General features: G+C 39.3%; 1 protein-coding gene across 4 annotated transcripts in view; it reads left to right on the forward strand.

Moving 5' to 3' along the window:
- The first annotated feature begins 2,314 nt into the window (after positions 1-2,314).
- Ac3 (Adenylate cyclase 3) overlaps positions 2,315-26,828 on the forward strand; it is a 145,336-nt gene continuing 120,822 nt past the window's right edge. For 2 of the 4 annotated variants that reach the window (XM_065224423.1, XM_065224427.1), the window contains exon 1: positions 2,315-2,405. The gene's annotated coding sequence lies outside the window, so the exon portion shown is untranslated. Of the gene's footprint in view, positions 2,406-2,649; positions 3,158-3,177; positions 3,473-26,828 lie in introns of those variants that run through there. The other 2 variants (XM_065224426.1, XM_065224424.1) reach the window with 2 other exon arrangements.

The following is a 26,828-nucleotide window of genomic DNA, read 5'->3' on the forward strand; positions in this document are numbered from 1 at the left end:
TGTGTTAAGTTTTATGATTTAAAATCAAATGGTATATGATGCTTCCGTTAGTATGAGTTTAACTCCCAGAATGCTGGCAAAATACTTTATATCTTAACGAAGAAACAATAACATTTCTTAAAGTGTCCGTCTTACCCCGACTTTCCCTAAGATGTTCAGGAAGTTCGTCCAGCTGCTTGGCTTCGGCAATGACATTGACACCATGGCACAGAACTTTGAAACGATGCACAGTGAGGCCATTCTGAAAAAAATACGGTCGAACCTAAACGTCAGAAAAGGTGAGAAAAACCTTTTTTAACATTTAGGTATATTGAAAGATGCTGCTTAAGATGTTTCTCCACATCTTTTGAAATAATTACCAAAGCTTAAGCTAGCATTACACATCTGAGTCTTGGTTCACAAACATTCACATTTTTGAAAAAAAAAATTGTTTATATATTGGTCATTCTTGCTTTAAATTTACTACAAACCCATTATCATGAAAATTCAGAAAGTTATAATTTGGATGTCTAGTACTAACTAAGAAAACATGTGGGTGATTATTTAAAAAGATGCGGAGTAATATTTACAGCGGCTAACCAAGAATGGATTAAATAAACAGTGCTTAATTTTTTTTGTTTAAATATCTCAACAATGTGTGACTTTTTATGAAATCTGACGGTATGTATGGAATCGTAAATAAATTTAGAAGTCACTATTGATCGAAACATCTAATTTTTGTTCAAACCAATTCGAAAAAGAGAGGTCAAGTGCGAGTTGTGCTTAGTAGGACAGAAATTAGATCTTCTTTTTTGTCGGGGCATTACGCAGTTTTTGAATAATCTCATTGCCAATAGCCCATCCAGCAGAGAGTAGTGCATTGTCTCTATAGGCCATTAAAATTCGGCCTTTCGCGGTCATCTTGGAAAACGGTTTAATGATTCAGATTTTAAAATTTTGCACAGTGAGGTACGGGATTGACATTTCAAAATGCTTCTATTTATCAAATTAAAGGGATCTATAAAAAATACATTTTGTATTTTTTTTATAACATTTGATTTATTCAGCAATCACTTTGGGTTTTCAGTATGTTATTAACCCAAGCAACACACATGTTCTACACAGTTTAATTAACCCTTTCTATTACTGATTTTGGTTGTATAGCAGTTTACTCAACATAATTATATGAATTTGTGTTACTTGGGAAGCAACATTTCAGCTTTATTTTCGAAAATTTTGCAGCCCAAAATATTATGTTTTTTTTTCTGCTGTTGGCAGCCCTGAACGGAAGGAGAAAGGAAATTTGTGTCTAAAATCTAACGTATTTGTGTCTAAAATCTAACGTATATTTTTTTTTTAATTCGTGAAATTTCCAAAATGGTGGCGTTTGAAAAAAAAGATCTATTTTAATCGCTACTGAAATGCGTATAAAAAATCGAAAAGTTTGAATGTCCGAAAAAATCTTATATTAGATTTTAGATATTTTTATAACATCGCTTACAGAAGAATCAGCTAAATTGATCGAATAATCTGAGATCCCTGTGTCGCAAGGTGAAAAAAATGTATTTATCGCGTTTAAAGATTTGAGTTATATTTAAGCGCGTTTAGCACAAGACTAACAGCGATTAACATTCATTCTGCTATTCTATACACAATATTCTGGAAGGTATAAGGATGTCGAAAATGCAAAACAAAAATCGATTTTTTAAACCAATCAACAAGTGTCTCCCCTTGTTATTGATTTTTTCGATGATTCTAAAAATAAAAACTCAAGGGTTACTCAATAGACGTATTATATTATAAATTAGGAATTATGATGAAATGGGTTCAAACAGGTAGATTACGACTTTTTATCCCCCCCCCCCAATCCAATTAATTTAAAGTTCTTAAATCGAAAAGAATAACCGTTATAAAACTTCTCTCTCACACCTGGCCGTACAAAATTTAGAAATCTACATCATCAAGCCAGTTTTTAAGATGGCCGCTAGAGGTGAAATTTTTATCACCTATCAAAACGTAAAGTATCGCCACACATTCTATGCGTCATTGTTTGTATACATTGTCCCTGGCAACCAGTGTTCCACACTCTGGATCACTTCTCTCATGCGCTCTCGTTGCGGAAATGGCGGGAAATTGCACCCCATGTGGATTTTCCTTCAACTCTCCCCAGTTTCTCAGTGGGGTTTAGCAGCTTCTACCGAGGGAGGGTGCGAGCATAAATGAGAACGTTTGGCATTGAGCAAGCGTATATGGTGGAATCTTTCAAGGATGTATGTTTTTATGTTGGACAGGGTCTAGACTTGGATCCGCTCGTGCCAGCTCGGTCAGTCTGTGAGTGAAGTTCGGGCTCGTCGGTCGCAAGCAACTAGTCGCTCCTGGTAGCAGATCCGCGATTCGGTCGTTGTCCTGGTCCATTACTAATACTGGTACTTGTACTACTACTACTACTACTACTACTACTACTACTGTGTTGTTCCTAGGGTTCAACCCCGGGGGTTGATGCAGCTCAACTAACACACTAACAACAATAATAATAACATCAGCAGCAGCGGTAGCAGCAGCCGAGCTCCAAGTCTGGCTCAAATAGGTTGAAGGAGCTTGCAGTGAGTGTTTGCTTACTGAGGAGGGATCTCAGGTGTGCGTTGTGGAGTTGGGGGGTGTATCTTTCTGTGTGACAAAAAGTGCTTCCAGGGCTAGTGAGAGTGAAAGAGATGCTCAACATTCGCCCTCATCCGGTCGGGTGTTTGGCAGGCCTGCGATGATTGCTAATTTTTTACTTTTGCACGGTGCATCCTGCCGGCAGTTGCTGCTAGCCGATGGTTTCTGATGGTGGTGCAATCAAAAAGTAAAACCGTGAGCTGCTGTGCATCCAAGTGCACTGCCGGTGATTGGGAAACTGGGTTACGTAATCAGATTTAAGGGTTTTTAGAGCCCGGGAGATTCGATACGAGTGCGCGAGCGGGAGAGCACAAGTGCAAACTGGAGAGGAAATGAATCTGGTCGTCGTCAGTTGACACTGTAACCCTTAGTCAGCCAGTGCGCTTCCTTTTCGGTTGAGGGGTGGTAGTGATTCAGAGTGCAACTGTAGAACAAAGGAAGAAGTTTTCGCCACGAAGGCGATAAAGAAAGCGGTGTATGAATGTAGAGCCTACCGCGAAATCGACTTCCCAAAGCGAAGGTGAATATTTTGCTTCAGTGTGTGTAGGTGTGTGCCAGTAGAGAAAGCAAAAACCTGTCGTCGTCGTCGTCGGTTCTCGAATAGCATGTGCCTAACTAATGAGAAAAATAATCAATATCCCTTCGTTTTGGAAATTTCCCTCTCAGTGGTGGGTCGCTCGCTGCCGTGTGGGAAAGTAAGAGTGCACGGTGTTGGGGATAATATGCTGTTCTGAAGACGCTCAGCTGACGATTCTAGAATCAATGAATTCCCGGACAATTTCAGGGACGATCCAACTAAGGATGCAATGAACGGCAGGAGAATTTTTTTGAATAGGTAAGTATTTTATTCTTATCAGCCTTACATCATATCGGGTTCGTAGTGGAGATTCCGTGTCGGTGCCGTCTTGAGTGGGAGGCTGAGCTTGGGGTGGTTTGGGGTTGGTGCGATTGATTACGAAGACAGGTTTTGATGAATGGATGCTTCCAGTGGAGTGAGTGGGTTCTTCGAGTGCATTCGTTATCGCTCTGTGCTTTTATGTTTATAATTATATTATTTGTGGTCATGCATTATCTGTAACGTTCGCTAAAGATGTTTGTTAGTAAAAGGATCATTTATCATAATTCTTAAGGAGTTTTGTATATATTTTTTCAAAATGTATTAAAATTTCTACAATTGTGTTGAGACTTTTGAATATTTGTTCACAATTTTATACTGCACATCATATACTTTGAAATACGAAACTATTAGTGTTTAAAAATTCTTCTGTTATTTTTCACGTACTAGCCATTTTTGATAGTAATTTAAGAATTCTTTCTGAAGTTATGAGTTTAAATTATTCGAATGTATATAATTTCAAAGTTGACCTTTTTCGAGATGGCTTTGTGCTTTGCTATCAGAAGCTCAGAATGAACATGAACATGAACATGAACATGAAAGATTAAACTTTTTCTTTGTGAAACAGGAGGGGGTCCATTCCAGCTGCTATTTGGCTAATAAAAATTACCTACTAATAAGACATTATTTCGATATGGACAAATCAACGTCTTAGAGTGTATTGGAAAATTATAGTCTACCTCATTAGTTTGGTTTTCAAGGTTTTCATTCGCATTGATCTTGGGAAATTTCACTTATAGGTGAGAGCAAAAGTTTGCACTTAATTTTCTAAGTTATATATGTTTTCATAGTAGCTTCAAATTAGAGTTTGTAAACGTAAATAGATTGCTTGATAAATTCTAGATGACCATTTCAATAGGTTCTATCTACATTTATCGATTCTCCTCATAGACTTTCCCTTTTGATTACCACAGCTATGCAAACACATTTCGTGTTATTTATCGCTCAAAACGTTAGCCCTTATGTGCGTGGTAGATTGTTTGATTTTTCTACGCCGTGGTATTCAAGTGGGAGCTGAGTGCAAAAGTACAGGGGCGCACATCCCGTCGCACACATAACGGTTAGGCTTAGCAGGTAATGATTTAACTAAAAAAAAAGTTGATGAGTATAGAATTGGGGCCGGCTCCGGTGGTGTAGAGGTAGGCGTGACTGCTTTCTCACCCCAATGGGTCTGGGTTCAATCTCAGCCGAGGTCGGTGGGATTTTTCTGAGGCATAAAAATCTCTGGTCACGTCTTCCTTCGTAAGGGAAGCAAAGCCGTTAAGGTCCATGTGTTGTTGAATGGGTGCGACATCCTACGCAGGTGTGGAAGCTGCCTTCCTGCACATTCGATTGCCGTCAATGGATGGCAATCGATGTCCGTCGGTGATTGGCACTAGATTGCGGAACAGAGGCCGACGTTAAATAAAGGAAAAAAAGAGTATAGAATTGATCTCAATCATTACTGCAAAAAAAATCGTTTAGGTGTCCCTGGGAAAGTAGCCAGACTCTGGAATGAGAATGACAACCATCAAATCATATGAGAATATAAAAATAAATTCATTAGCGGTCAGATGAAGTATCCAGGACAACATTGGTCTCATTCGGATATGTTCCGGGTGGTCGTAGGAACAAAAGTCGAAGGACATAAGGTCAAAGGACAATACGAAACGAATAGACAAATGGTTGAAATTGGCAAAATGGATAAACTGGTCACATTGTTGGAAGATAAAATGGGTGGCTATCTCTCAAATATTTTTCCTTCTTTAAATCATGAGCAATCGACTAAATTTTCAATAGCGACCAAAAATATGCATTAGTACCGTTCAAATGACGCGTTCATCTAGATAAAATTGATAAATAGCAGATTTTTAGCGATGGGCCCAATCTTAGATCCATAGGCCAAAATTAGAGCCATTTCCCCTATTTGTTAAAAATTTGACATGATTAGAATTCCCAAAGTGAATTAAATGATTTAAACCAAAACAGGCTACCGTAGTTTTTTCACCATAGATAGACAAAAGTTCAAACTTTCAAAGGCAAATAATAACGCAAAAATCCACTAATTTCATTATGAGAAAACAAACATTCAAAAACAGTTTATTATTCATAGAAAATCGATTGAAACGCCCCAACCAACAGAGATAACAACTTAGTAGCGTCAGAAAAAATGTTTGCTTCCAGAAGTTCAGAAAGTGCTGACACAAAAATTTTGTAAAATCAATAAAAGGCTGACAAATGACTGGAATAATGCACCACCGGTACTTCGCGTACTTGAAGGTTATAAAATAGACCCGTCACGCAATTGAAACTGGTCCTTAGCCTCTTGCCTAGTAACTCCTATTCTTCGCGGTGCCGGCTGGGGTACGAGTAACCTTAGGGAAGATCGGGATACCAACCCCGGTGGGAACTTTGGTCGTATGCTGACAGGAAAGGGGGAGCTACATGCTTTTCGGAGGATGTGGCTTACAAAACCCGAGCGTATGTTCTCCATGTTAGGGGCGACTCAAACAGCGTCTGACTGGCATCCAGCGGCTGAATACGAAATGCTTCTCCACGAAAGCTATACCCTATATGGCAGTCCCATCACGGCGGATAGGAGACCTTAGGCCAACCATCTACTATGTCCGAAACCTTCAAATTGTTACAGAAACCTATAGTGAAAGATTACGAACTGATTTTATGGCAACGACTTTTAGCGCTAAACAACGGACAAGAATTGGAACATGGAATGTACTGACGCTAGCCCAACAGGGTAAACTGGCACAACTCGCCAGTGAGGCCCACCGTATGAAGCTAGAAATCCTGGGACTTAGTGAAGTCCGCTGGCCGAACTTTGGAGAACACAAGCTGCCTTCTGGACAAGTACTTTTATATTCTGCGCTCATCAAGTGGGAACGTATCAATGAGAGAATAATCGTTGCCAGATTCAGAACACGGGTCCGAAAGCTTACCATAATCCAATGTTATGCGCCAACCGATGCTGCCGAATTGCAGGACAAAGAGAACTTTTACAGTCAACTGAATGCTGTCGTGGATAAGACTCCAAGAGGTGATATCAAGATCTACACAGGCGACTTCAATGCGAAGATCGGCTCCGACAACTCGGACTATGAGCGCATTATGGGACGCCATGGTCTCGGAGATATGAGCGAGAACGGCGAGCTGCTTGCATAGTTTTGTGGCAACAACGACATGGCGATCGGGGGTTCGCTCTTCCCCCATCGCCCAGTGCATAATGTCACATGGGTCTCCCGTGATGGATATACAGAGAACCAAATCGACCACATCTGCATCAGCCGAAAATGGAGACGGAGCCTTCTTGATGTGATCCGCATACGCATTACGCGGGTTCAACGGCGGGAGGAGAGACTCGGGCGGCGATTCAACACACGCCGTCTGGAAGACCCAGCAATGAAGAGATTGTTCGTCGAAGAACTCGAGGCTCGCGCAGCTAATATTCCGGAAGGTGGCAGCGTAGAAGAACAGTGGACGAGCATCAAGAATGCCTTTATTGAAAAAAAGCGAGAACAACCTGGGTGAACTGCGCACTCAGAGGAAGGAGTGGATCACCGATGAAACCTGGAGGAAGATCGAGGAGCGGAGAGAAGCAAAAGCCGCGATAGAACGATCAAGGACTCGAGGAGCCAAAAACGAGGCCCGTCAGCGGTATTCGGCTTTACAGAGCGAAGTTAAGCGCTCTTGTATACGGGACAAGCGAGCGTGGGTGGACTCCCTGATATCTATGATGTTTCACGACGCCTGAGCGGGGCAAGGATGAACCCAAGGATGCCTGTGAAAGACGCGACTGGACAGAAGCAGCCATCCGAAGTATGAAGTCCAAAAAAGCCCCGGGGGTCGATCGCATATCAGCAGAGATGCTCAAAGCTGACCCCATGCTATCCTCACAAATGTTGCATCAACTATTCGTCAATATCTGGGACACCCAGACTTTTCCGGCTGACTGGATGCAGGGCGTCTTGGTAAAAGTCCCCAAGAAGGGGGATCCAACTGTATGCGACAACTGGCGAGGCATCATGTTACTGTGTATTGTTCTCAAAGTTCTGTGTAAAGTTATTCTCAATCGGATACAGGAGAAAATCGATGCGACTCTCCGGCGACAGCAGGCAGGATTCCGTGCTGGAAGATAATGTGTGGACCATATTGTCACGCTCCGCATCATCTTGGAGCAGGTCAATGAGTTCCAAGAGTCCCTGTACTTGGTATTCATTGGCTACGAAAAAGCTTTCGACCGACTAAACCACAAAAACTTGTGCGGTGCTCTGAGACGCAAGGGAGTCCCTGATAAGATCATCAACCTCATCGAAGTGCAGTACGAGGCTTTCTCATGCAGAGTGTTGCACAACGGAGCTTTGTCTGACCCGATTCGGGTAATCGCGGGTGTGAGGTAAGGATGTATATTATCACCGCTACTGTTCCTCATCGCAATCGACGAGATTATGGTTGGAGCCGTTGACCGTGTGCCAAACTGTGGGTTGCTGTGGCAGCCTATTACCATGGAGCATCTCAACGACTTCGATTTGGCTGATGATGTTGCGTTATTAGCACAACGGCGCTCTGACATGCAGAGTAAGCTCGACGACCTTGTGGAACGCTCCTCTGAAGCAGGTCTTCCCATCAACGTCAAGAAGACCAAATCGTTGGATGTCAACACGGCGGCGGAGGCTAAACAGTGAAATTAAGAACGTTGACCGAAATTTGACTTGGGCACAAAGGCCAAAGCTACATAGTAATCGCCCAGGATGGAAATCTTTCACAAAGGCCCTTTCCACCCCAGGATCGTTAAGTGAAGTAAGTAAATATGTTAAAAGTTTATTGTCAATAACTGATTTTTAAGGGGCCGAGTATTGTACGCCTTCAGCCCATGCCTCTTCTTCACGTTTTGTACATATGATTTTGAGTTTCTATGTTTCTCAATAATGGCTACCACCTTCTGGTCCATTTGTCGACAGCATACTTTTGGATTTGATTCGCTTTCAACCTTCCGATCCACAGTTAAGCGCTGGTCAAACGATGTGCACACACTAAACACGGTACTTTTCGGCAGTTTTAGCTTTTTGGCGAGATCGCGTACCGACAACGTTGGATTTTACTGCCGTTCGTACAAAATGCGTTTGCGTACTTCCACTTGGCTCGACGCCATTTTACCAAACTGAAAAAGAATATAAACATGTTGTACCACAACATAAAGTGGTGAACTTCTGCTGTCATATAAGTGAAACGTTTCAGCGGTTATTGAAATATTTGAAAAACTATACTGAAAGAAGACTGTCCGAAATTTAACGTGGACAGGCTTTAATTCTTGTGAGGCTATAATCTGATGGATGGAAATATGGCGGAATGATGGTCATTCATGTCGATGTGTCGGTGGTTATCGTGGGCTCGTTTGCCTTATGCAGAATGTATAAATTTAGTATATTTTGGTGGACAAGTTCCGGATCGTTTTTTGCTATTTCTGAATCAAGTGAATGCAAAGGTATTGCAATTTAAACTCATAATCTATGAATACGCACCATTGGGCATAAACCCTGGAAAGTTTTGGTTTGATAGACAGCCATACAAAAAGTGAAAATCCATGCCTTGCAAGAGGAGCCGTCTGGTAAATTCTTTCACACCTAAGCTGGGTTTCCAAAATGTTAAAATTATAGAAATCAAATTACAGTCCGTACAGTACCAACCTATTACACTTAGTATGCTTGACGGTGCGGTTCCCAAAAGTCGTTAAGCACGCTCGCAAAGTATATAATCAGCTCAAAAACATTCCTTGGAAAGCGACACTCACTGGCAGTGTAGTTACCGCGAGTTTCACACCATCATGCAGTCGGTAGGAAGGAAAAATGCCGCTGCTACAGCAACGAATGATCGTGCTTGCAAATTTGTGGTGTTATTTTTGGCATTAGACTGAGTGAGGAAGTTGTGGTGTTGGTGGTGTTCATAGCCCGTATACTTTTCCTCCCCCTATCTAATGCATATGCATGAGTGGTGTGGGCTAAATTGGAAAAGGCTCTTTCTAAAGTGGAGTCGCTGCTGTCGCGCTGTATTCATTACACTCTAGTTCCTAGATTGAACGCGCCAGTGACTATTGACAGCCTCTCGTGGGAAAAGTGAAATGCTGGGTGATATTGGATTGGGAGGTAAATTTCTACGAGTGCGACACGCAAATCGACGATTGCGGAAAAAAAGGAAACAGGGTCTACGAGACCGAGGCGACCGGTAATGGTTTCATTGTGTATTCAGAACTTAATACGGAATCGATAACGATGGAGTCGACATTTTCGTCCGGTGGGTACTACAAGGTATCACAATGGGGATCTTTACCCTACCCTACAGGTATGACATAATCGTATCTACATAATCTATTTAATAACAGCAAGAACCTAGGCTGTGAGGTGGACGAAATTTGATTTTCACAAATTCACGCAGTTTCAATTTTCCAAATCTCAATCACCGAAATGGAAATGTTGATTGTGAACAAACCGGCTCAGGGCCGGATTTAAGGGGGGGGGGGGGGGGCAATGGAGGGCAATTTCCAGCCAGCCATGGAGGCTGAGCGAATATTTGTTGATTTTTTAATTTATCATACTGCTAAAGCAAATCATTTTTATTTTACGTTCAATCATAAAGGTTAGTTCTGAACTTCGGATTTAATTTTAAACGTTGATCATATTGGCAGATCTCTGAGCATGTTGGTCACCAATTGATGAGCGTTGTAGAAAAGATCTTTCGGGAAATTAGCTTTTTATTAATTACAAATTAGGGTTATTCAGGACATCGATAACTGATGAATGGCTGAGTTTTTTGTTTGCTGAACATCGAAAGTAATATTCTTAAGAAGATTGATTTTGAAGCAAAGACGTTTACATTGAAGCTAAATGCTTCATGGATGTTTCCAATACTTTAAGTAGTTTGTATTGTTTTATGTAGCATTGAGACATAGAGAATACACGCAGCTCTAAATTGAATACCTTAATACCAGAGCAAATTGCACATATAAAACGTAAATATTTAAATTAATTCTTACATGAAGGAAAATTGAATTTTCGTTACCAGTATATTCCAGATAAACTGCATATATAACATTCAACATAGCATACTTTAATTCAAATCTCTCTCTCCCCTTACCTTAATTTTGTCACGAAAACTAACCACAGCTGGCACACACGCTTTAGTTCCAGCACTTTTTGATGCGTCTAAGCGTCCAAGCATGGTTCCGGTAACCGCAAGTCAGTCCCATCTTTATTTTTATAAATATTGAGTTTGCATCATCATTCGGTTTATCTATGTTTTTTGAGCTGTACTATTGAGAAAATGGTGGTTTGTCCAAGAAAAATAAAAATAAAAACAATCCAAGTCAGACTGTCCCACAACGAAAAGTAACCGTTAATCAGTCCCATTAGAATTAAATTAGGATAACATTTAATAAACTATAAAATAACGTCACAGCTATGTTTTTAGGTTTGCTTTTATAATGTTAGACAACATATCACTTCATGAAATTTGATTTAAGACAGATTCTGTCTCTTACCCTAGGGTGTCCGGAACATGTCCGGATGTGACCAATATGGTTTTTACGACCCTCAATATGACCGCCAATGGTTATGGCTCTGAATTCTTATGTGATTGTCGCATGATGGATTTTGATTTAAAAAGGTTTTACCTCTTCCCAGGAAATACCCGGAACATGTCCGGATGTGGCCAACATGGTGCTAGTTACTCATCATGACTCTTATTGATCTAAGTTTCGAATTCTCAAGTAAGTTGATTTATCGCATGGAGCTTTGGCACGTTTTTGAAAAGTTCTGATCTCAAGACCCATACTCCCGGAAATATGTTCCGGCCATTGCTTTGGAACCAGCAGAACGAATCCAAACACATTCAATAACGTTCTATGGGACGATGGTATCTTTCTACAGTTCAATACTGTGCTAAACTAACGCAGCATCGTCATGGCATTGTGACTGACTTGCGGTTATTTGTCTCAATGACCTTAAATGTAATCGCAATTCAGTCCCATTCAGATTTTGGTCATACAATAGAAAATTCATGATACTTTATCCAATACTTTTTTAGTAAACATAGATGCATTCTATCACATTGCACGTTTAATTTTAAATTATCCCACCAAAATAAGTGTAAAGCCAGAAAACTTGTAAGTCCTTGAACGTCGTTTTCCCATTTCCATTTTTTTACAGTTGGGACTGACTTCCGATTGTGGGTAGTATAATGATGTGGAAAATAAATGAAGAGATTTGAGTTTCTAAAAGATAACACGATTTTATACAGATTTATGACATGCTCAATTTTTACGTCCTTGGCTGTTTGAAGTCACAAACGAGTGAAAATTAAAATCTTTCTATCAATACAAGCTGATATTTGTACACAATTTAAAACAAAAATACTTGAACATTTTTTCTTTTCATTCACATTTCATTTTGAATCACCCTGTACATTGAATACGCTACGATGATGCAATCGTACTGCATGATTACTTATTATATTGAGTTTTTTCTTTAGTTTTTGGACAATTTTGAAATCTCAAATTGAAAAATATAAATATTGGCTAAAAATGATAAACCACTCAAATGGCTTTCGAGTGACTTTCTATGAGATATTATTATTAAATTTAAGTTCCTTAAATCCCTGAACGAAATGTATTTACAGCAGATATAATATCTCTTTTAATGCAGTTGCGTCTAAATATACGTTTTTTTTATATCACTGGTTATTTCACAGAAAATCATTATTTTTTCATTGGACACATTTTACTATATTTAAGAAAAAAGATTCTGTTGCCGTTGCAGTCACGCCTTAAAGGGTTGCGGAAGCATAACTACCGTGAACGCGCCCCTTTGATGCGCCCGTTTTTGACGTTTCTTGCCGTCGCTGTAGCAGTGAGGCGCATACAGAATGTATACACACAAAGGTGCGATAGTGAGTGGGATACGCTGAACACGGCCATCGCTTGCGCACTACTTTGTTTTGTTTACCCCAGCAGCTGGCCTGGAAAGAGGAGAATATATACATCGCGATACATGTGTTTGTTGTTGTTGCGAATCAATCACCCAACAAACAATTTTAGCTGCAGCTTAGCTTATACAGGCAAAAATTAGCTGCATAAGGCAAATTTTGGCTGTATAAGCTAATCTGCAGCTAAAATTGTTTGTTGGGCATTTTGTTCGACCATTTTCCACAGAGATGGCGCTGTTCCGCTGGTAGGAAGTGATAAAAATCCCCATATAGAAATTGAGAGAAGGGGGAATAATTCGCTTTCGGTGCATATTCAGGTCAAAAAAAGTAAACGACAACCTTAAGAAATTAGTCAGGGGCTTTGTCGTTCAGTTTTTTTTCCCGGAGACTAATGCTAAACAAGCTACAATTAAATAAAATTGATTTTCCCCATACAATTTTACCTGCTTTACTACCAGTCCCCAGAGAGCCAAAGAAATTCAAATTTGAGAGAGAAATTCTCTCTCACGAGCTTAATCTCTCAACATGCCATGCATTTTCTTGACACTCGATTTGTGATTTCCCTTTCACAGATTACAAAATAGAGTACCTGACACTACAAAACATGTCTGGTACATCTATATATGCATTTGCTTTAACATTTGAAGTCCCTCCTTTTTTACATATTCTGCGCAAAAGATACTTTATGCCCCGCCCCATACATAAAATTCGGCGGGAATTTATGTGAGGGGTGAGCTAATTTGTGTGCAGAATGTGTAAAAAAGGAGGGACTTCGAATAATAATCTAAATGCATATATAGAGGTACCAGACATGTTTTGCACTGCAGTGTTCTCTGTGAACAATTATAGGAAAACAGATTGTGTCTAGTTTCCGATAGATGTCAACGCAAACAACAGCTGTGACATCTGATGGAACATGAATGCAGAAGCTTGACAAAATGATCAATTATGTTTTGTGCCGATTATTGTACCTAGTAAGTTGTGTAATTCGTAGTTTATTAGTTTATTTGTAGCTTTTTTAAATATTGTGAAATCGTAGATTGTTCGCCACTGTTGTACCGCGGGAGGCAGATATCTTTTCATTTAGTGTATTACTGTTCAATTATCGTAAGTTAATTATTATGTTAAGGTGATAAGGGTCTTTAATTTAATTAATTGATAGGACCTCGCTGAGTCCGCCGAAGATAGGTTGGCATTGAGGAGTTGCAGTAGGCATTGAAAAACTAAATTCTAGATAGAGCTGGAATTATGGCGTAACAGCTTTTGTAAACAATGACTTTTCGCGATGATTTCTAAAAAGTCAAGGCTTGTCCACGCAAATCAACATCACCATCGGATAGGGTAAGACTTCTGCTGCCCGATGGTTCCGTTGGTTTGCGTGGACTTGCCTTGAATTTCTAGAAATCATCGACAGAAGTCATTGTTTACAAAAGCTGTTACGCCCTAATTCCAGCTCTATCTAGAATTGTAAGTTGTCGATTGTAAGTTTGTTTAATGTGATTTGTTAATTTTGAATATATTTTAGTTGAGTTTGTCCGTCAAAAGACCTAATCGTTTTTCATTCGCACCGGAGGGGTGCGAACAGATTCATTGACACTTAGTTCAATGAAAAATGTTACATTCATGATAAGACTAACAATGATTCCAACCCTATGATTCGCATGTTTGAAAACTTATTTTGAATGCTATTGAACGTCAATTTAATAAAATTGAAAATTATGCAGAAAAAACTACTCTTTTTGTGTAAAAATACACTCATCAACGCAACACAGAAAAAAATTATATCACATCAAAGTGTTGTTTATTAATTTATTTGATAAGGCTCAAACGAATTAACTTTACAGAGCCGAGGATTCTTGGTCACTACACAATACATCTTAAAACTATAGTCAAAAGGTACAACACAATAAACACTTTATATCCAAAAAGCCTCCTCCATCAGGACTGGAGCCGCTTCCAGTGGTTTAATTATATGGCAGTTACGCGTACGGGGTCAGAGCGCTTCCATTGCAGCAATGGACGCAAAACGTGGTCAGCACTCACACACTCATCACGAAACGGTTGCTTTCCAAAGTCGACGACGCACCGACTGAAAGAACTGCTGATGAAGAACAGTGAGGAGGACCACACAATGGTTGCTGCAGAGTAAACAGACTATCGCGTGGCACACATCGAGTGTGGCCTGCTTTTGTCGACAGCCTAGTGAACACTGCACACACACACATCAAAGAAGCCCAACTAACAATTTTAGCTGCAACTCAGCTTATACAGGCAAAAATTAGCTGCATAAGGCAAATTTTGGCAGTATAAGCTAATCTGCAGCTAAAATTGTTTGTTGGGAGATGCACTTCAATCGTGTCAAAAATATGGTGTAATATTACTTGCCAAAAAGGACAAAACTATGATTAATACAGTGAAACATTCCCAACAAACAATTGCTAATTGAAGAAACGACTTCTTGACGATTTTATTCCACTTCATGCTTAATAATACTTGTACTATTTTTAATAATAACTTCTGTTCAGGCTTTGTTCACACAAATCTGGAGAATTTATTCAACCACAACATCGAAATATTTGGTGTTGAATAAGGTATGTCGAGAAGCTTTTATTCGACTTACAAGAGTTGTAACAGAGCTTATTCGATCAAATTTTTGATTATTCAGCGTTTATTAGACATCATTACTTCCTTAAACAGCGATGGTATAAAGGTGTATATAGACGCTTGATTCTCATATGAAATAATGTTTAATAAGACACTATTATACTATTTATATTAAACGATTATTCAACTACGGGATAATTAATCCGAAAATAAGAACGGCACAGAAGAGCAGGGTTGTGTTCTCTCGTTAGTGTTAGTGATTGTTGTGTCATTTATTTCTGTCGAAGCATGCACCCACAACACAAGTCTAGAAAATCTATTAGATACATACATGTCGTTATATGGGATTCGAACAATTACCTTCGGATCACCAGCCGCTTGCCTTGCCATCTGAGCTATCCTCGATTACATCATATGGGCAGCTAAATAAGCAATAAAAGCTTGCAGCTGAAAACCTATCAGCACTTCCAGCCGTAACTCTAGCTAATTCAAGGAGATGTGAGAATGATTAATTCATTCATAGTTGTTTAACATTAGACCAACGCTACCTCTCCATCTCTCTTATTTCGATGGAAAGGATGCTATTCTTTTCGATAGATCTATGAATTGGTTGCCCTGAGTGATACGATTTATGATAACGATTTGAATTAATGAGGCGTAGAAAATAAATAAAAAAAAAAGGTTGAGGCTGAGATTGAACTCGCGACCTTCTACTTGGAAAGCGGAAACGGTAACCACTTTGCTATCAATTTCGTTTTATTGTTAGGCTGAAGCAGTGTTGTGGAATAATGAATGAGTACGCCGTTTGTAAAGCATTTACAAAGCATGCAATTAAAACATGGACGCATAAAGGGTGATACGGTCAAAATTTGGTCAAGGGAAAACGCGTGTAAATCGGTGAAATCGTTTATTTAAAAAATCAAATTAAATTTCTTTTTCAAGTTCAATTAGTATAAAATTCAGGAAAAATATTCAGTTAGGCTTCCGCTTTTCCTAATCCGAATTGCCGGGCTTTACACTTGACCCCTGCCATCAGATTTTGTACAGCCACCTTGTCCACCTTCTTCGCCGCAGAAAGCCAGTTTGCCTTGAACTGCTGCTCGCCCTTAGCATTTTTTTGGTCTTCTTTAGGTTCCGCTTGACAATAGCCCAGTATTTCTCAATTGGGCGGAGCTCTGGCGTGTTGGGAGGGTTCTTGTCCTTGGGAACCACCTGCACGTTGTTGGCGGCGTACCACTCCATGGCCTTTTTACCGTAATGGCAAGATGCCAAATCCGGCCAAAACAGTACGGAACAACCGTGTTTCTTCAGGAAAGGCAGCAGACGTTTATTCAAACACTCTTTCACGTAAATTTCTTGGTTGACAGTCCCGGAAGCTATGAAAATGCTGCTTTTCAAGCCACAGGTACAGATGGCTTGCCAAACCAGATATTTCTTTGCGAACTTTGACAGTTTCATGTGCTTGAAAACATCTGCTACCTTTCCCCTTCCTTTTGCCGTATAAAACTCCTGTCCCGGAAGCTGCTTGTAGTCGGCTTTGACGTAGGTTTCGTCGTCCATTACCACGCAGTCAAACTTCGTCAGCATCGTCGTGTACAGCCTCCGGGATCGCGCTTTGGCCGTCGTATTTTGTTTATCATCGCGATTTGGAGTCACTACCTTCTTGTAAGTCGATAGTCCGGCTCGTTTTTTGGCTCGATGCACGGTTGTAGACGATACACCCAGCTTATTTGCGGCATCTCGGAGAGAGAGGTTAGGGTTTCGCTTGAAACTACCGGCAACTCTCTTTGTCGTCTCAGCGGCTTCCGGTTTTTGATTTCCCCCCGATCCAGACTTCCTGGCTGTCGACAAATGTTCCCCAAACACTTTAATTACATTTGTAACGGTTGATTTGGCAACTTTTAGCGATTTTGCCAACTTTGCGTGCGAGTAGCTCGGATTTTCGCGATGCGCGAGCAAAATTTTGATACGCTGCTTTTCTTGCTTGGACGGCATTTTGACAACTGAAGAGTGAATTCCAAAATCAAAATAGGAGCAACATTCTACACACACACATCTTCAAAATGAGGGGTGTTCAGGTTTTTTAAATGCAAAATTGAAAGAAATACGTCAAGTTGATATTGACCAAATTTTGACCGTATCACCCTTTAGTGGTATAAGAGCTATTTTTCTGACTGTATTCACCTTTATACAGCAATATTGTAAAGCAATGCAATGAAATCTAATAATGGAGCTAGAAAACATTTATAAGACGTCTAATAAGGCATTTTATTAAACCAATTGAAAACAGTCAAATTAAAGCGACAATGTATGTGCAAATTACACTTATTCAGTTTGTTATTAGATCAAACTTCTGGTTCTGAATCAGGAAGACAGTCAACGTTTATAAAGCTTTTAATAAGTAAATTAATCATATCAGAGCAAACGGCGGAATAAAGGCGCATCTATTGATCTCAATTTGCTTTTTTCAGCACATAATTCGACATCCTGTTTTATTCAGCATTGTACACTGTTATACAGCATTTATTCAATGTGTATGCTTATTTGTGACTTTGAATTGTTTGTTGGGTTACGCTGATTTTACTGCATTTGTTTATTTTTGTGACCATAAAAATTACATGAGATTTTCGACATGCTTGAAGTGCATCCTCTTGGATGTAATTTTAAAATTTATTTTTTGCTGTGTACCATTGGAGTCTTATCAGTATTAAAATTTCTCTTGATATCTATCACCAACCAAAAATTTTACCCCGGTGACCAATTTTCCCACGAATGACAGCAGCTACATTTTTTTGATTGAAATTTGCAAGCAGATAATGTGAAGGTACCCTAATGATAACAGCCCCGGCCCCCCGAAGCCTAAATCTGGCACTGAAACCCACACATGGTTTTCTGGTCTCGGATCCAGAGCAACGCAGCATTTGATTGTATTTTATTCTGCACTGTAAAGTTAGTTCACAATATTTTGTGGTTCCTTATAATGGTTAGATTTGGTTGCTGTGTGACTATAACAGCAAATCATTTGCTTAGTAAGTCTGGTCTACTTAGATACCGGAAAATTTATTTATTCTATACACGGTAACCGCAAAAAACTCTTTTATGACTATAAAGTACGCATTTTTGAAAGAAAACGGGACTACCCATAAAATGACTAAAATTTTACACATTTATGAGTAATTGCTAGTACAAAAATGATTAAAATTTATGCATTTATGAGTAACAGATACTCATAAAAGGTGTAAAAAATACACACATTTTAGGTGTAGTCCCGTTTTAGCCGAATATGCATACTAGACTGATGCAAAAATTGAAATTTTCGCTCCACAATACTTAAACGATTCCAAATCGGATCCTGACTAACCTCTCAAAATTTGAACCCATTTGGTGAGAAACTGAGATGGCACAAACCATTTGAAATTTGTATGGGAATTACTATGGTAAAACCAAGATTTTTGTTCATGTCTATCTAATAATTCACCAAATCGGTCTGCTTCAAAAACTTTCAACTGTACTTGTGGGAAATTTTCCCAGCTACAACTTTGCTGAGGTTTACTTTTTGATTAAATGCAAGGATCGAAAGTTATCCATGGTTGAATGCGCTGATGTCTTATGATCATGCTCAATCAACTGCTCAGCAGGCAACATTGGTGTTTCTGGGGCGTTGAATAGGGCACAAAAATCATGGCTACTATGTCACACTGCAAAATACAGTGTTGCCTACAGAGCAGCTGCTTGATCATGTCATAAGTTTACCAATCTCTTAAATAATTAATAACTTTTTCCTGTCTCGTTTTACATAGAAACGATCTTGAGCAAAGTTGTAGCTGAGAAAATTTTCTATAAGAATGGCTATCAAACTGTTTCGCAGCTTAATATAGAAAAAGACTAGAAGGCAATGAACAAAAAGTTGAGATTTCCCATAGTAATTTACATGTAAACTTCAAATGGCTTGTGCGAAGTCTGTTTCTAACCAAATTAGTTGTAACTTTGGGAGGCTAATCAGGACCCGCTTTGAAACCATTTAAGCACTGTGGAGCGAAAAAGTCAAATTTTGCATCAGTCTAATGCATACTTTATAGTCAAAATTGAGTCCTTTATAGTCATTTTTGCGTATTTTGCGATTTCCGTGTAGCATCACCTCTAGTGGTCGGATTTGGAATGTTTTGACAGCGATTTGTTTTGAAAGTACACGTGTTTCAGTGATGGATATTTCGTCTTGATACGTGTATTTAGTAAAAAAGTTGTACAAGATGGAAGACGGGAAAAGAAAATTGATCCTGCACACCGTTTTGTTTGTGATTAAAGGTTGGTTTTGAGTCCGCAGCTGCCTTGCCAGATCATTAGTTGCCGGGCAAATTTGAATTTGCTGGGAACATCACCCCGTGCTGCCAGATAAAAGTGTTGTCCAGGAACCTGCCTGAAATCCATCTTGAAATAGATTTTATCGTCCATGAGAAGGCATCCTCTGTACTTCGTCAGAACCCGGTCGTACAACTTCCGGGCGCGTGATCTGTCCACTAAATTCTGCTTCATCGTCCTGTTCGGTTGCTTGGAGGCACGGAGTAAACGGTAACCTGCTTGCAGACGGATCATCCGGACGGTACTACGGCTGGCACCGAATTTGTTTGCGACATTCCGATCTGAGAGCCCTGGATTTCTCTTGATCAACCTCAACACCTTCCAGTTCAGCTGCCGACCCAAAGTTCCAGCACGACGTTTGCTCTGAACCTTCCGGGTGACACTCTTGCGATCACGGAATTGCTTGACAATATTTTCCACGGTAGAAACGGAAATTTTCAACTATTTTGCGATATTTCGAATAGTGATCAATTTTCTTTCAAAACAAATCGCTGTCAAAACATTCGAAATCCAACCACTAGAGGTGCTGCTACCGAATAAATAAAGTGTCCGGATTCTAAGTGGATCAGACTTTACTTGCAAAAGTACTTGCATTAAAACTTTTGACTTAACTTGTCTTTAAATTTTATAACCCAACGAGTTCATGTAGTTCATTCAGTCATATTTAAATAATTACAACAGGCAAAAGCCGCTTTAAACTTTTGTTTCACAGCTTGAACCAATCTATTCGTTGCAACATAGCTGCTACGGCCAAGGCTCATTAGCCAGAGGGAAGAGTGAAATAGATTAGTATACATCACGTGCCAGCATTTTGATTGATTGATTTACCAAGCAATCCGCTAATGACCAAGCTTAGTCTTAGACGAGAAAATTAAAACGGACGTCTCACTTTGGATCCACTGATTGTGACTAATACCGACCGTAACATTCAAACATGTTAACTTTATAGCTCTGCTTTATGATTAATTTCTTTCAAGGTTGTAGAAGTTGAACCAAGTAATTATTTTCATGCCAAAAATACTGATGTCCAAACGATCAACGACGGGCGGAAAGCTTCTTGAGAACTGTCATTCTGGAACTGTTTGAAAAGGATAATCCAATTTTGAGCGCAGTCATATAAACTTTTCGTATCTAATGAATTCCTCTCTCCTCCCGTGTACCCAGGGTGGTATTTTGGTGGCAATGACAATGTGTATCCACAGTGTGTAACGAAGCGGAAGCGGGAGATACACTGTGCGATCATCCTTTGCTACAACCACCCGCTATGGAACCGTCTGCCATCAGGGTTAAATTATCCGAGAAATATCGTATAAATTTCCATGAAAAGTGAAATCTTAGCAAAACACAAAGTCAAAGCGTCGGTACGAAATTCAACTCATCTACCCAGACAGAACAGAAGGCGGCAATATTCATCCTGACAGACGGAGAATACTTTGTGTGCCGCACCCCCAGGTCCTGCTGAGGAAAGCCACTCAAAATTTGAAACTCCAGTGATTACTCATCAAATTATACGGGGATCGGAGGGAGGTTCCATTCCAAACAACCAAACATTGTCCTCCTCCCACCCGGTTGGTTGTAGCCCCATGTACCCACTTTAGGGCGCGCGATAGCACTGACTTGAGGGCTTCGTGGTCTTATCTGATTGAAACGGGTAAACGGGCGTTGCCATTTGCCGTTGACTGTGCGCGGTGGGATTCTCAATAATGAGCTTGATGAAAATGAAAAGTTTTTACCCTTGCAGGACAGCTAGGGAAAGGCGGCTTTCTATAATTGAAACTTTGACCCAAGGCAATGGTAGTTTGAGGTTGTAAACTTCATTTGCATGATGATTCGGAAGAGCATTCCGCCGTTTCTGTTCATATTAAAAGGCAAGAAAGTACACTTGTCACCGGTAGGTGGATTAATCTGTTTTTTTTCTTTTATCAAACATTTTCAACGAAAAAAAAACATGCTGACTTGACTTTTTCACACAAAGCGGTGCTTGATTTCGTGATGCGTAAAGTTGCAAGAGGAAAGGAAAATGTCGGGCAACAAAGAAGCTTTTACGGGCTACAAAGTGTGGCAATTTATTCCATCAAAAATGTTTTCAATGTCGTCTTTACTGTACAGCGTCTGCTAGTGAAGCGGTCATTAGAGTGAAAAAAGTGCATTAACTTACGACCAGAGTCAGAAATCGGCCGATAATTGACTTGCGCTATCACTTCAAATTTTCTAAAGCACGAATTTAATAAAATTTGCTTCACTATATCTAATGCACTGTAACAAAAAGGGAGAAGTAGTTTCGTCTTATTATGTTTTCTGTTAGCTGATATTTAAAATTTGAAAGATTTGATGGATTAAAGAGATCCATTAGAAAGATGACAAAGTTGTTCTACATTGTTTGCACAACTAAGTCACAGGGAAGGGTAATATATTGAGTAATATTTGACAAGGAAAAGACAATTTCCCTACTTTAAAGTTCTCCCACAAATTTAGATTGCAGCGCAATTCGTTCAAATTTGGCATAGTTATTAAGGACCTCATTAGAAACTTAAAGATCATTGGGAATCAGTTGGTTGTGACCACGAGACAAACTTGACACATTTGTAAGCTATATTAGGTATATTTGCCATTCTGTGCACCATACAAGAGCTGTGGTGTGTTGCTGAATCAAAATCGGAGTGAATTTATCGTTACTCGTTATTAATATATTGAACCTACATAAAGCAGGTTCAAGATATTGCTCAATGCAAAAACTAGACAGGAGAAAGCAAAATAGTAGTTTCATGCTAAATGACGAATCGATTAAAATCGACCATCTCCGATTTGCATAAAACTTTAGATAATTGTTTTTAATGGGCAATAGCCTTGAATATCTCAAAAAGTCCTGGTTCAATTTTTTAATTTGTTTAATGCTCCTGAAAAATGCTTACTCTAGAAATATTGAAAATCTTTGACACTAGAAAATTGACCGACCCGCTCATGTACCAACGATGTGTTTGAAACAGTTCTACCGATTTTTACCGCACTCCAGTTGCTATCTGAAGGAAGGCATCCAGTCGTAGGTTTTGAAATTGCAGCTATTGTTACCTCTACCACGGTATGTGCTCCTGTCATCGTCGACTTGACGATCTCGAGGGGACACGGGTAAGGTAGGTGCTGCTACTGTACCTTTCGACCAATGACAGTAATTGATGGTATGTTCCCATCCAGAGTTATGTACTTTGACTATGTGTTTAGTATTACTTCTGCGTGAAGTCAACGATTTACATAGTTCTAGTAGAGGATTCTAATCTAAAATAACAGACTGAAGTGGTAATTTGTATACGATAGATGAGGAGATGAAAGTATAGAATTGATAGTTCCGTTTACGGCAGTGTGAAAATTGCATATAGAGAGTAGAAAGCGAGCTAGGCAACTTTTAAGAAGGTACAAATCAGTTTTATCATCTCTCGGTAAAAATCGGTAGAACTGTTTCAAACATATCGTTGGTACATGAGCGGGTCGGTGATCATCTCTTTTTGCCAGTGGTGGCGGGGGCGACACCCCTCACCATCCCTCTCCAAAGAGGGAGTTTGGTAAAGAGAGATGATAAAACTGATTTGTACCTTCCTAAAAGTTGGGCCCAAGCCTGCTGGGGTGAAAAGTAATCACGCTTACCACTACACCACCGGCGCCGCTAATTGCCGAATTTTAGCAAAAATGTGAATCATTTCCCATACCAAACAATTATGCAAAGTTTCATGAAAATCGGACAAGGTCGAGTCAAACTTTTTTTTTTTTGCTGTTAAGCCTGAACCTGCTATAAAGTAAAAAAAAAAACAAATTTTTATTTACTTCTGCATAACTTGAAAAGTTATATGGCTATTTACCCATGCTTTGATCTGAGTCAGAAACCATGGTACAAAGTGCATGGCCTTGCTGTAAACAAGCACACACACTACTAAAAAGTCATGTAAATTTCGGTTCCCTGAGACCGACACATGTAAGCGGGCCTTTTGACATAAGAATCAGCTGAAAGAAACGTGAAAATCAATTCAATCAAACGTTCTCTTCGTCGACTAGCTGATGTTTCGGTTTGAGAACAGTTAATTTTACATGAAATGTGTGTTTACGTTCTATGATTTACGTCCAATATGGATTACGTCTAGTGTAAAAGTAGTTATTTCTAAGTGTGCACTTCTCGGCAAAAAGACAAGCGTACTGTGTCATAGCATTGCCACACATTCTGCACCCTTGGGATCCTGACTGTTAATCATTGTAGCTATTTTGAAGCTGAAGTGCAAATTATACTCCAGTATATAGATAAGAAAATGTAGAAAAAGGTACACGATTCTTAAACTTGAAACTTTTCTGCCCGACAACAACTCAGACGCAAGAGACTCATTGAACTGTGTCTCAGAGTCGGCGCAATACTGGGAAAACTGGAGGGTCTACGCGGACGTAAAAACACTCAAGCTTTCAAATGACCTGAAACACAGTGAAGATCAACTTAAACACTGTGCATATTTTTTTTTCAATTAACGATAGTGTGGATTGTGTGGTGTTTTGATCGATTTTCTGGCACATACCCTTGACGACGATTGCGACTACGACGACTGCGCTCGTTACGGTTCCGGAATGATTCTGTCGATGGCGGACGATTTATGGCCGATCTTGTCGGCAAGATGCCGGTACAACCGCTCGGTGAAATTCCGGTACAATTCCGACAATGGCGGATGAAGCAAGGCTGACTGAACGTCGGCTGTAGTGCGATGGCGGGTTGGTTTTACCGGGGCTGGTATAGCGGATTGTGGAGATGGTTCCGATACACTGGCGCTTCTTTCAGCGAAGCCGGTCGACGACGGCAAGGCCGCCCTCTGTCGAACCAGGAAGGGAAATTCTCCTTGGCGTTTAGGGCCTTCAGCCCGAGAACGATGTCCTTTACGTTTAGGTCAAGGTAACTAAATGTTACCTATAGCGTAGCGTGCAATGACGGTCCTTGACTCGCCAACCAGAAAGCAATTTTATTGGTTGAAAAAAGGCCCTGAATCAGCTGAATTGGTGATTTACACTTCACCTTGATTCACTACTCGCACTTACTATTCTGTTAAAGTATACTCCAAAGATACTTCTGGTCTACACGCTCGCCTGAGTTAAAGTGTACGATGGCCGTTCTATAAGCATCGCAGAACCCTTCAGCTCATCACCCGTGACTCCGTGTCACCATTTTGCCGCGGCCATGCACGCCTTATTCAGCAGTCGGCCGTTAAGCATGGCCGTATTGTCTGCCTAGTGGGTTTCACCGCAAGTGTTATACAAATTTACTTGAATGCTCGATCACATGGTGATTATTTAAAATATTGTGTTAGCCCTTTTTAACAGAACGGTTACAAACTAGGGATTTTTTCTCCTTGTAATTCGCTCAACTGTCTTAGCAGAACTTTAGGGAGCTGATAGTCTTTAAAATCAATTCTATAATTATTAAACACATTTTTTCACTGTAAGGTTGCTGCCATTCATCTGCTATAAAAATTACTTTGGGAATTATGAAATCATTAGATGTCATGATGATATTTTGTACTTGTAAGTTTCAAGATGAGGTTTTAAAGTATGTGCTTGACACATGCATCTTGTAATTGTTTTTCCTTCCGATAGTTACAATTGTATGATCGATGAATATTCACTCTTCATGAAGAGCGAATACTTATCAATCATAAAATCGCATATTGTAACTCTATGAATTCAAAATGGACAGGTTCCATGTGTCAAACACATACCATACAACCATTGCTTAAAACTTACAAGTGCAAAATATCATCATCACATCTAATGATTTCATAATTCCAAATCAATGGCAGCAACCTTGTTTCGAGACAGTGTTGTAGTGTTGCCGTGATGAGGTTTCGATGATTATAGTGCCACCCTAGCGGTAGATTTTTGAACTACATTGGTGCCAACATTTAAATGAAGGTTGTGGGCCAAGAATGAAATTTTGTTGGTCATAAATAATAACTTCAAAACGAATTCTAGTCAATTGATGCCTTCTGCCAAATAACTTTAAACTTGTTAAAATAGCTTATAAATTTTAAAACAAACCATTGTGCAGTTCCAGGTAATATAGCGAAGAATTCTTTTTTATTCGACCTTCTTCGACTTTCATAAACTTTGCATAATTGTTTGTTATGGGCAAATTTTTTGCTAAAATTCAGCCATTCTGGGTCTTATATTTTTTTTTTAAAATGACGTCCTTAAAATTTTCCAAAAAATTGTAACAGGGAAGCGTCTGTGACAAAGTTGTTGATGAAAATAATATCTTTCTGTTTTTTTTTTTATTTTAAGTCAAATTCAAAGAAAAATTAAATCCCAAATATTTTAAAATGACTTTGCCAAATATTTGAAATTATGTTTTTAAGCTAATGCAAAATGCAAATTTTTTAAACTTTCAAAACCATGGAGACTGTTAACCATTGTTTTTGGTATAATTTTCAGACATTTTGCTTGTACGATTTTTGACATCGAACTACGTCTTTGTGGACTATACTGGGGTGCAAAAAAATGTTTTGAAATAGTGTTAGGGTTTGAACGCTTGTAACTTTATCATTTATAGATGAAATTAAAATTCAAATACGCCAATCGATAGGAAGTAACTCTACAAATCCACTGTAATAAATACTTTTGCAAATTATAATGAGAGAGAGAGAAGGATTAGTAATTTCGATTTAATTCCACTACCTCAATTCCTCCACCTTAATTGTTTATGCTTGACAGATACGCGTATTTCGTCTACAATGTGCAGACTGCTTTACTGAAGAAGTCTGCACATTGTAGACGAAATACGCGTATCTGTCAAGGATAAGCAAATAAGACAGTGGAATTAAATGGAAAATTCTAATCCTTCTCTCTCTCTTTATACGAGAGTAAGTGCTTGACGCATAAAATAGAACAACAGAACGGTGTAGGTTTTGAATGCTTTCAACCTACTATTAATGTTATTTATGAACGCAGATAAAAATATTTTGTAATTTTCAACAACAAAATGCAGCAGGTTTTTGAATATAAAATTACACGTTTAACAAAATTATCACGTTCGTCTAAAAATATTGTTTTTCGTTAGAAATTCAATTATTTTCAGTTGAATTTATCACTGCTATGTAAAAACACAGCTGTAAAGTAAAAGTAAATGCTAATGAATGGATTATTAAATACTTTCACGTAATTGAATTGCTGTATATTTCAACTACGGTCAACTAAGAACTAACTAAGAAAACTTAGAACTAAGAACAACTAAGTCAACTAAGAAAATACATCAAGGTGCCACTTCGCATTGTCATTGGTCATTGGTTACTAGGAGAAATTGGGATCAGTAAAGGGATTCCTGACCAAAAGCTCAATGCTGTGCCGCTCT

The sequence above is a fragment of the Ochlerotatus camptorhynchus genome, unplaced genomic scaffold, assembly GCF_037179485.1.
Source record: "Ochlerotatus camptorhynchus isolate MF236.1 unplaced genomic scaffold, CSIRO-AGI_Acam_v1.1 ptg000211l, whole genome shotgun sequence".
Classification (NCBI taxonomy): Eukaryota; Metazoa; Arthropoda; class Insecta; order Diptera; family Culicidae; genus Ochlerotatus; species Ochlerotatus camptorhynchus.